At 51.3% G+C, this 11484-nt stretch overlaps 1 protein-coding gene across 11 annotated transcripts in view; it reads left to right on the top strand.

The window, feature by feature from the left end:
- The first annotated feature begins 271 nt into the window (after positions 1-271).
- LOC101953687 (zinc finger protein 271-like) overlaps positions 272-11484 on the top strand; it is an 85599-nt gene continuing 74386 nt past the window's right edge. For 4 of the 11 annotated variants that reach the window (XR_010591390.1, XR_010591388.1, XR_010591389.1 and 1 more), the window contains exon 1: positions 597-897. The gene's annotated coding sequence lies outside the window, so the exon portion shown is untranslated. Of the gene's footprint in view, positions 557-591; positions 898-11484 lie in introns of those variants that run through there. The other 7 variants (XM_065561121.1, XM_065561122.1, XM_065561117.1 and 4 more) reach the window with 6 other exon arrangements.

Genomic DNA, 11484 nt, shown 5'->3' with positions numbered 1-11484 from the left:
CCCCCCCCCACACACACACACACGTCAGCCAGTGCAGATGGTTCACCCCATTTGGGGTCACTTTTATCCTCTCTGCCCCCCCAATCCCAGGCTTTCCCCTCTCTGGCAGTGCCTGCGCACCATTCTTATCCCCTGATAACCCCCCGGCCCCTCTCCTGCCCCTGCCTCCAGTTGTTTGACCGTCCTGGGCATCCAGTTTGCCCCTGCACAGTCTCTGCCCATCCCCCCTCCGGGTTTGGGCCCTGGGGCCCCAGGCCAGCAAGACACGTGCCCAGCCCCGGGCAGGGGCCTCAGCAGATGTGACCGAGCAGCTGGAGGAGCCAGCCCAGCCCAGCCCAGCGTGTCGGGCGCCTGCAGCAGCGCTAGGACCAGCAGGCCCAGGCCGGGGAGCGGAGCTGGGACAAGGGGACCGCGTGTGCAGAAGCACTTTCCTGCCCGGCCCCAGCCCTCGCCCCGAGGTCTCCCCCTGCCGTGCCCGGCTCGGGAGCTGATGCGGGCGGAGCCCGGGCTGCGCTGGTCCCGGGCAGAGAGAGCCCCGGTGCGGGGAGCGCTGCAGGCAAGCGGGGGGTGGGGGCTGCTGCTGCGGGACACAGGAAGGGGCTGGAGCAGCGGAGCGGGCGGTGCTGGGAGGAGGGAGCTGGCGGGCAGCGCTGGGGAGAACAAAGGGCCGAGCAGGTCCCAGGCAGCCCCGGGCCGGGGGCTGGGACATTGCAGGGCGCTGCTGCCTCCCTCCGCTGGGAGCCAGGACTGAGCAGCGGCTGCTCCCACGGGGCTGTGCCCCCGGGAGACCTTCGGTGCAGCTGCTTCTGCGCCCGGTCAGAGGGGGCTTCCTCTGCGGGGCTGGGACTAGCCCCCGGGCCCGGCTCTGCCGGCATCAACTCCGGGCCGGAGACCCAGGTAACTGAGGGGCCGGGGACAGGGCTGGGCCTGCACCACGTCCCCAGGAGCCCGGGATCTGCTCCCGCGCTGTGACTGCGCCGGCCGGGGGCTGTGTTGGGAAAGGGCGGGGCGGTTGCTCTGGGGGTCGGGGGGGGGAGGAATTGTCAGGTGTGTGTGGGGGGGTGACAATATGGCGGGGACGAAGGGAAAAGGAGGGTGGGGAGCACATGTGACGTGTGGTAGATTTACCCATCTCTGTGCAGCCAGGACATTACAGGGAGAGGAGAAGAGCAGGTGCCCATACAGGAGTGGGAGGGGGAAATGAAATCTCCTCTGATTTTACCTCTTCCCTCTCCCAGACTGATAAAATCCTCCCTGGCTCTGCCCCATTGCTCCAGAATCCTTAGCAAATATGGATGTAAATCCCCTGTCGCTTTCCCTTCTCTCTCCCATGATTGAGTTCCTCTGTTCTCTGCCACAGCTTTTGCCCCATTCTCTCCCCAGTGCAGAATTTACAATCTCAGATTTGAGGGGTTTCCCACCCATTTTATCTGCAGCAATTTGTCCTTGTTTAGGGGGGAAATTGTTGCCACGAGTCATTTGCCAAGTAGGAATGGGGTGGTGGGTGCAGTTTGGGAGAGCCCTGAGGCACAGCTGCCTCTGGGGTGGGAGCCAGCAGCAGGGTGAGCTGCTTCCATTTCTCCCCCACCCTGGGTCCCTTCAGCCACTAGCTGCTAGTCCCATTGCCAGACCCCACTGCCCATCCCCCATGGCCTTCTGGCTCCTCCACCCTCCCTGCTTCTGTTAAAGCAGCACTGCCCAGGGCTCCCTGCTGCCTCTGTGAATGTCAGGCAAGGGGGATCCATCATTTTGTGCTGTTTGTTGTACATTGCTGTATAATCCACTAATGGGGCACTCACCTCTGGAGGATCTCAGAGTAGCAGGGTGCAGCATCCCAGACCTTTCTTCTCTGTCCCCTGCAGGCCGCTGGCCAGCTTGGTTGGGCCCCTGGCCAAGTCTAAAAGTCTCAATGAAGCCTTGCCAGGGTATTAGATTCCAACAAAGAAGCAGTCTACTTCTCCTCGCTAGGGCCTTCAGCCCCAGCTCTGGGCTCTTCAAATTTATCCCTTTGTTCAGGCTCCCAAATGAGCCCTGTCCCCTTTTGGGTGCTTAGAATCATAGAATATCAGAGTTGGAAGGGACCTCAAGAGGTCATCTAGTCCAACCCCCTGCTCAAAGCAGGACCAATTCCCAACTAAATCATTCCAGCCAGGGCTTTGTCAAGCCGGGCCTTAAAAACCTCCAACGAAGGAAACTCCACCACCTCCCTAGATAACGCATTCCAGTGTTTCACCACCCTCCTAGTGAAATAGTTTTTCCTAATATCCAACCTGGACCTCCCCCACTGCAACTTGAGACCATTGTTACTTGTTCTGTCATCTGCCACCACTGAGAACAGCCGAGCTCCATCCTCTTTGGAACCCCCCTTCAGGTGGTTGAACGCTGCTATCAAATCCCCCCCTCATTCTTCTCTTCTGGAGACTAAACAATCCCAGTTCCCTCAGCCTCTCCTCATAAGTCATGTGCTCCAGACCCCTAATCATTTTTGTTGCCCTCCGTTGGACTCTTTCCAATTTTTCCACATCCTTCTTGTAGTGTGGGGACCAAAACTGGACACAGTATTCCAGATGAGGCCTCACCAATGTCCAATAAAGGGGAACGATCACGTCCCTCGATCTGCTGGCAATGCCCCTACTTATACAGCCCAAAATGCCGTTAGCCTTCTTGGCAACAAGAGCACACTGTTGACTCATATCCAGCTTCTCGTCCACTGTGACCCCTAGGTGCTTTTCTGCAGAACTGCTACCAAGCCATTCGGTCCCTAGTCTGTAGCAGTGCATGGGATTCTTCCGTCCTAAGTGCAGGACTCTGCACTTGTCCTTGTTGAACCTCATCAGGTTTTTTTTGGCCCAATCCTCGAATTTGTCTAGGTCCCTCTGTATCCGATCCCTACCCTCTAGTGTATCTACCACGCCTCCTAGTTTAGTGTCATCTGCAAACTTGCTGAGAGTGCAGTCCACACCATCCTCCAGATCATTAATAAAGATATTAAACAAAACCGGCCCCAGGACCGACCCTTGGGGCACTCCGCTTGAAACCGGCTGCCAACTAGACATGGAGCCATTGATCACTACCCGTTGAGCCCGATGATCTAGACAGCTTTCTATCCACCTTACAGTCCATTCATCCAGCCCATACTTGGCGGCAAGAATACTGTGGGAGACCGTATCAAAAGCTTTGCTAAAGTCAAGGAATATCACATCCACTGCTTTCCCCTCATCCACAGAGCCTGTTATCTCATCATAGAAGGCAATTAGGTTAGTCAGGCACGACTTCCCCTTCGTGAATCCATGCTGACTGTTCCTGATCACTTTCCTCTCCTCTAAATGTTTCATAATTGATTCCTTGAGGACCTGCTCCATGATTTTTCCAGGGACTGAGGTGAGGCTGACTAGCCTGTAGTCTCCCGGATCCTCCTTCTTCCCTTTTTTAAAGATGGACACTACATTAGCCTTTTTCCAGTCATCTGGGACCTCCCCCGATCGCCATGAGTTTTCAAAAATAATGGCTAATGGCTCTGCAATCTCACCCGCCAACTCCTTTAGCACCCTCGGATGCAGCGCATCCGGCCCCATGGACTTGTGCACGTCCAGTTTTTCTAAATAGTCCCAAACCACTTCTTTCTCCACAGAGGGCTGGCCACCTTCCCCCCATACTGTACTGCCCAGTGCAGCAATCTGGGAGCTGACCTTGTTCATGAAGACAGAGGCAAAAAAATCATTGAGTAAATTAGCTTTTTCCACATCCTCGGTCACTAGGTTGCCTCCCTCATTCAGTAAGGGGCCCACACTTTCCTTGATTTTCTTCTTGTTGCTAACATACCTGAAGAAACCCTTCTTGTTACTCTTAACATCTCTTGCTAACTGCAACTCCAAGTGTTATTTGGCCTTCCTGATTTCACTCCTGCATGCCTGAGCAATATTTTTATACTCTTCCCTGGTCATTTGTCCGATCTTCCACTTCTTGTAAGCTTCTTTTTTGCGTTTAAGATCAGCAAGGATTTCACTGTTTAGCCAAGCTGGTCGCCTGCCATATTTACTATTCTTTCTACACATCGGGATGGTTTGTTCCTGCAACCGCAATAAGGATTCTTTAAAATACAGCCAGCTCTCCTGGACCCCTTTGCCCTTCATGTTATTCTCCCAGGGGATCCTGCCCATCTGTTCCCTGAGGGAGTCAAAGTCTGCTTTTCTGAAGTCCAGGGTCCGTATTCTGCTGCTCTCCTTTCTTCCTTGTGTCGGGATCCTGAACTCAACCATCTCATGGTCACTGCCTCCCAGGTTCCCATCCACTTTTGCTTCCCCTACTAATTCTTCCCTGTTTGTGAGCAGCCGGTCAAAAAAAGCTCTGCCCCTAGTTGGTTCTTCCAGCACTTGCCCCAGGAAATTGTCCCCTACACATTCCAAAAACTTCCTGGATTGTCTGTGCACCACTGTATTGCTCTCCCAGCAGATATCAGGGTGATATCTTACACCATTTTACCTGTGGCCAGGGGAGCCCGGCCATTACCCCAGGTTCCAACCAGTGATGAGCTCCCAAAATCCTAATAACCGGTTCCCTACCAGGTCCTCGGTGGCTGGGGGGTCTTTACTCACTCTGGGTTTTCGGCAGCGGGTCCTTCACCCGAAGTGAGTGAAGACCCCCCCCCACCCCCGCTGCCAAAGTGCCGCCGAAGACCTGGTAGGGAACCGCGCGGTGAGTACAAGCCCCATCTGCCTGTCTTTCCCCCCCCCCCCACATCGGACCCCAATCCATGTCCTGCCCCTGACTGCCCCCCTCAGAACCTGCAACCCATCAACCCCCCCGCTCCTTGTCCCCTGACCAACCCCTCCCAAGACCCCCCCCCACTCTAACTGCCCCCCCAGGACCCCATCCCTACTCAACTCGCCCCGCTCCCTGTCCCCTGACTGCCCCAACCCCATCCACCACCACCCTGAAAGACCCCCAGAACTGCCATGCCTACCCAACACCCCCCCCCATTCCCCATCCCCTGATGTCCCCCCCAGAACCTCCGCCTCCTCCAACCGCTCTCTGCCCCTTATCCAATCCCTCCTCCCAGCCCTGGCCCATCCCCCTTACCATGCCGCTCAAAGCAGCAGGAGCTGCTGGCACTAGCGTGCTGGGGCTCGGGGAGGGGCAGGGGGAAGCAGGAGAGGGGCCGGGGGAGCCTCCCCACCTGGGAGCTCAGGCTGGCCAGACAGGATGGTCCCACGGGCCAGATGTGGCCCTGGACCGGAATTTGCCACCCGCCAGCCCCCTTTAATAACCGGTTCTACACCAGCTTCTAAATTTAACAACTGGTTCTTGCAAACTGGCTCCAGCTCACCACTGGTTCCAACCCAGGGACCCTATACACAGCAGCCATGTACTGCTCACACCAATCCATCACTGCTATTTCCCTGGGCCTGTTTTTTCGGGGCCCTTCTATCTGCAGATGTATCGCAGGGCTGCCCTCCTCAGGTTCTTCTCTCTCACCAGGCCAGGGAGGAGCCCCCTTGCTTTACTTTTCTGGTTCCAGCCACAGACTGACTGACCTGGTGAGCCCCTGCAGCTCCTTTTATTTGAGCCTGCTGGGCTCTGAGTGGCTGCTTCTGTGAGGCCTGTGTAGGCACTAGCAGGCCCAGAGGACCCACCTTCACTGGTTCCTGGGGTGGGGTGTAGTAAGATCATGGGGGTCTCCTCTAGCGAGCTGCAAATGCCAGATCCCCCCCACAAATCCCTTCAAACGTTCTCACTTTTCCCTCCAGTTCTTCAGTATTGACATGCAGTCCCCTCAGATGTTGGTGTTCTCCTCTTATATTAGGAAATGTTTCATTTTTACCCCATTTTCTCCTCAGTTCTAAAATACTGACAGAAAATTCTCGAACATTTTGCCCCATTTTCTCTCTCGTTTTCTATGATTTATTATCCCCTGAGATTTTCATCATCTGATATTAACATCAAATCTCCTCAGACGTTGTCCTTTTCTTAAATCCTTGAATATTGCTTGATATAAAATCACATTTTGCCCCTTTTCTCCCTGATTATCAAATATTGATATGAAATCCACTCAGATTTTACCTCTTTACCTTGTATCAACTATTGATATAAAATCCCTCAAACTTTTCCACTTTCCTCTAATTTGTGACAAATTCCTCATATTTTCCCCTTTTTCTTTTTAATTACTCAAAAAGAACAGGAGTACTTGTGGCACCTTAGAGACTAACAAATTTATTAGAGCATAAGCTTTTGTGGACTACAGCCCACTTCTTACTGAACACTAATGTCACATTTCAGATTTTGCCATTTCCAGGTAATTATCAATTATTGATTAAAAAGAAATCCCTTCCAGCTGGTAGGTGTTCCCTGTGTTTTTCATGTGACGTCCCTTCTCCTTTTTTGGAGAAAACCTGTTGCCCTGAGTCATTCTCCGCAATGGAGGTTGCAGAGGGGTTAAATTCTCCAGTAATCAACTTTCCCCCCTCACATTTGAGAATCATTTATTTCCCTCTTTATCTCCACAGGGTTGCTGATCAGAATGACTTGCCCTATTTCAGATACACATCCCAGGCAGGGCCTCACAGTATCTGGGGGAACCAAGATAAGGCATTAAGTGCTTAAACCTATTTAGGCAATGCATTTTAGAAACAAATGAGTAAAGAAAAGATTTGAATGTTTAAAGAAGAAAATTATTATCTTATTAAAAGTTTTAACTACTAAGAATTGGTAAAAATGCTGTCAAGTTATTTGTCCACCTTGTTGTATTAATTTAATGAACTTAATGCAGTTGCCATGACTTTGTGTACTTTTAAGGATGCTACTCTATGGAACCAAGGAAAACTTACATTTCATATGTTAGGGGCTAGGATTAGAAGCAGAGTTATTATTTCTGTTGCTTAGCAACCGTAGCTGCAAAAAAGTAGAGAGTCTCTTCAGCTGTTGCATTCCTGAAGCATTAGGATAATTACTTTACTGGACTTATTTAAGTAAAGTTACCACTTACGTATTTTAGTTGCTCCGTTTCTTCCTGCAACAGCGGTTTCTGTAATAACTATAACTTTGAAAACAAAGAGGGCAGAAGGGAGGAGAGAGCAGGTGGAGCCCAATATAGGAAGGGTGGGAGACATGAGCCAAAAGAGATTAATTAACTCTATGTGGTCATTTTAAAGTACAGACAGCAGCAGTGAACTTGGCAAATAGAGAGAGGATATAAAGGAAAATTTAACCAGTATGTGAAAATATTTGAACAAAAAGGTTCTATAATTAGCTCTGTGTGGGGAGTGGGGCTCCGTGGGTTAAAGCAGAGGGCTGGAAACCTGTACCCCTGGTTTTGTTCCTGGTTCTGGGAGGAGAGTGGGGGTTGCTACTTGCTTCCGCAAAACCTGAATTCGTTCTCCCAGTGCCTGTTGCTTTTGTCTGCATGCCAAATGGATTGCTGGGGTCCCCTGCTACAGTTAGCCAGTTCTGGGGTACTCCATGCATATTTTAAAGATTTTTAGCCTATGTTTGCCAGCCTAACTCTTTTCCTCTTGCCAGCTGCGTTTTTCCTGACAGTGCTTTAATTCCCGGTGTTGGCCCACTTACTCTAGGTGTTTTACTTTGAAATCCTTTTTTCATAGAATCATAGAATCATAGAATATCAGAGTTGGAAGGGACCTCAAGCGGTCATCTAGTCCAACCCCCTGCTCAAAGCAGGACCAATTCCCAGCTAAATCATCCCAGCCAGGGCTTTGTCAAGCCGGGCCTTAAAAACCTCCAAGGAAGGAGACTCCACCACCTCCCTAGGTAACGCATTCCAGTGTTTCACCACCCTCCTAGTGAAATAGTTTTTCCTGATATCCAACCTGGACCTCCCCCACTGCAACTTGAGACCATTGCTCCTTGTTCTGTCGTCTGCCACCACTGAGAACAGCCGAGCTCCATCCTCTTTGGAACCCCCCTTCAGGTAGTTGAAGGCTGCTATCAAATCCCCCCTCATTCTTCTCTTCTGGAGACTAAACAATCCCAGTTCCCTCAGCCTCTCCTCATAAGTCATGTGCTCCAGACCCCTAATCATTTTTGTTGCCCTCCGCTGGACTCTTTCCAATTTTTCCACATCCTTCTTGTAGTGTGGGGCCCAAAACTGGACACAGTATTCCAGATGAGGCCTCACCAATGTCAAATAAAGGGGAACGATCACGTCCCTCGATCTGCTGGCAATGCCCCTACTTATACAGCCCAAAATGCCATTAGCCTTCTTGGCAACAAGAGCACACTGTTGACTCATATCCAGCTTCTCGTCCACTGTGACCCCTAGGTCCTTTTCTGCAGAACTGCTACCTAGCCATTCGGTCCCTAGCCTGTAGCAGTGCATGGGATTCTTCCGTCCTAAGTGCAGGACTCTGCACTTGTCCTTGTTGAACCTCATCAGGTTTTTTTCGGCCCAATCTTCTAATTTGTCTAGGTCCCTCTGTATCCGATCCCTACCCTCTAGTGTATCTACCACGCCTCCTAGTTTAGTGTCATCTGCAAACTTGCTGAGAGTGCAGTCCACACCATCCTCCAGATCATTAATAAAGATATTAAACAAAACCGGCCCCAGGACCGACCCTTGGGGCACTCCGCTTGAAACCGGCTGCCAACTAGACATGGAGCCATTGATCACTACCCGTTGAGCCCGATGATCAAGCCAGCTTTCTATCCACCTTACAGTCCATTCATCCAGCCCATACTTCTTTAACTTGGCGGCAAGAATACTGTGGGAGACCGTATCAAAAGCTTTGCTAAAGTCAAGGAATAACACATCCACTGCTTTCCCCTCATCCACAGAGCCAGTTATCTCATCATAGAAGGCAATTAGGTTAGTCAGGCACGACTTCCCCTTCGTGAATCCATGCTGACTGTTCCTGATCACTTTCCTCTCCTCTAAATGTTTCATAATTGATTCCTTGAGGACCTGCTCCATGATTTTTCCAGGGACTGAGGTGAGGCTGACTGGCCTGTAGTTCCCCGGATCCTCCTTCTTCCCTTTTTTAAAGATGGGCACTACATTAACCTTTTTCCAGTCATCTGGGACCTCCCCCGATCGCCATGAGTTTTCAAAAATAATGGCTAATGGCTCTGCAATCTCACCCGCCAACTCCTTTAGCACCCTCGGATGCAGCGCATCCGGCCCCATGGACTTGTGCACGTCCAGTTTTTCTAAATAGTCCCGAACCACTTCTTTCTCCACAGAGGGTTGGTCACCTTCTCCCCATGCTGTACTGCCCAGTGCAGCAGTCTGGGAGCTGACCTTGTTCGTGAAGACAGAGGCAAAAAAATCATTGAGTACATTAGCTTTTTCCACATCCTTGGTCACTAGGTTGCCTCCCTCATTCAGTAAGGGGCCCACACTTTCCTTGACCTTCTTCTTGTTGCTAACATACCTGAAGAAACCCTTCTTGTTACTCTTAACATCTCTTGCTAACTGCAACTCCAAGTGTGATTTGGCCTTCCTGATTTCACTCCTGCACGCCTGAGCAATATTTTTATACTCCTCCCTGGTCATTTGTCCAATCTTCCACTTCTTGTAAGCTTCTTTTTTGTGTTTAAGATCAGCAAGGATTTCACTGTTTAGCCAAGCTGGTCGCCTGCCATATTTACTATTCTTTCTACACATCGGGATGGTTTGTTCCTGCAACCGCAATAAGGATTCTTTAAAATACAGCCAGCTCTCCTGGACCCCTTTGCCCTTCATGTTATTCTCCCAGGGGATCCTGCCCATCTGTTCCCTGAGGGAGTCAAAGTCTGCTTTTCTGAAGTCCAGGGTCCGTATTCTGCTGCTCTCCTTTCTTCCTTGTGTCAGGATCCTGAACTCGACCATCTCATGGTCACTGCCTCCCAGGTTCCCATCCACTTTTGCTTCCCCTACTAGTTCTTCTCTGTTTGTGAGTAGCAGGTCAAGAAAAGCTTTGCCCCTAGTTGGTTCCTCCAGCACTTGCACCAGGAAATTGTCCCCTACACTATCCAAAAATTTCCTGGATTGCCTGTGCACCGCTGTATTGCTCTCCCAGCAGATATCAGGGTGATTAAAGTCTCCCATGAGAACCAGGGCCTGCGATCTAGCAACTTCTGCTAGTTGCCAGAAGAAAGCCTCGTCCACCTCATCCCCCTGGTCTGGTGGTCTATAGCAGACTCCAACCACGACATCACCCTTGTTGCTCACACTTCTCAACTTTATCCAGAGACTCTCAGGTTTTTCTGCAGTTTCATACCGGAGCTCTGAGCAGTCATACTCCTCTCTTACATACAACGCAACTCCCCCACCTTTTCTGCCCTGCCTGTCCTTCCTGAACAGTACTCCAGTCATGTGAGTTATCCCACCAAGTCTCTGTTATTCCAATCACATCATAGTTCCCTGACTGTGCCAGGACTTCCAGTTCTCCCTGCTTGTTTCCCAGGCTTCTTGCATTTGTGTATAGGCACTTAAGATAACTCATTGATCGTCCCTCTTTCTCAGCATGAGACAGGAGTCCTCCCCTCTTGCACTCTCCTGCTTGTGCTTCCTCCCAGGATCCCATTTCCCCACTTACCTCAGGGCTTTGGTCTCCTTCCCCCGGTGAACCTAGTTTAAAGCCCTCCTCACTAGGTTAGCCAGCCTGCTGGCGAAGATGCTCTTCCCTCTCTTAGTTAGGTGGAGCCCGTCTCTGCCTAGCACTCCTTCTTGGAACACCATCCCATGGTCGAAGAATCCAAAGCCTTCTCTCCGACACCACCTGCGTAGCCATTCGTTGACTTCCACGATTCGACGGTCTCTACCCCGGCCTTTTCCTTGCACAGGGAGGATGGACGAGAACACCACTTGCGCCTCAAACTCCTTTATCCTTCTTCCCAGAGCCACGTAGTCTGCAGTGATCCGCTCAAGGTCATTCTTGGCAGTATCATTGGTGCCCACGTGGAGAAGCAGGAAGGGGTAGCGATCCGAGGGCTTGATGAGTCTCGGCAGTCTCTCCGTCACATCGTGTATCCTAGCTCCTGGCAAGCAGCAGACCTCTCGGTTTTCCCGGTCGGGGCGGCAGATAGATGACTCAGTCCCCCTGAGGAGGGAGTCCCCGACCACCACCACCCTCCTCCTCCTCTTGGGAGTGGTGGTCGTGGAACCCCCATCCCTAGGACAGTGCATCTTTTGCCTTCCAATCGGTGGAGTCGCCTTCTCCTCCCTTCCCTCAGATGGGTCATCTAGTCCACTCTTCGCATTAGTACCTGTAGAGAGAACATGGAAACGATTACTCACCACTCTCCTGTGATTGAGTAGCAGCCCCTGTTGCCTAATGTGCTCTGTGACCTATTCCATTTCCTCCTCCATCTGCTTTACCAATCTAGAGAAAGTATTGTTTGCTACTTCTCCCTCCTGTGTTCTTACTGCTCTCATTCTGACAAGGCACCAGTCTGGGTTTCGGTTTCACTGGAACATAGCTCTCATCATACGGTGGTGGTTGCAATGTGGTAACCACTACCCATGGGCTGCTTAGTGGCTCTTGGTCTGGG

This window comes from Chrysemys picta, chromosome 11, assembly GCF_011386835.1.
Source record: "Chrysemys picta bellii isolate R12L10 chromosome 11, ASM1138683v2, whole genome shotgun sequence".
Lineage (NCBI taxonomy): Eukaryota > Metazoa > Chordata > Testudines > Emydidae > Chrysemys > Chrysemys picta.
The sequence above is the reverse complement of the archived record's forward strand: the minus strand, read 5'-3'. Positions and strand labels throughout refer to the sequence as shown.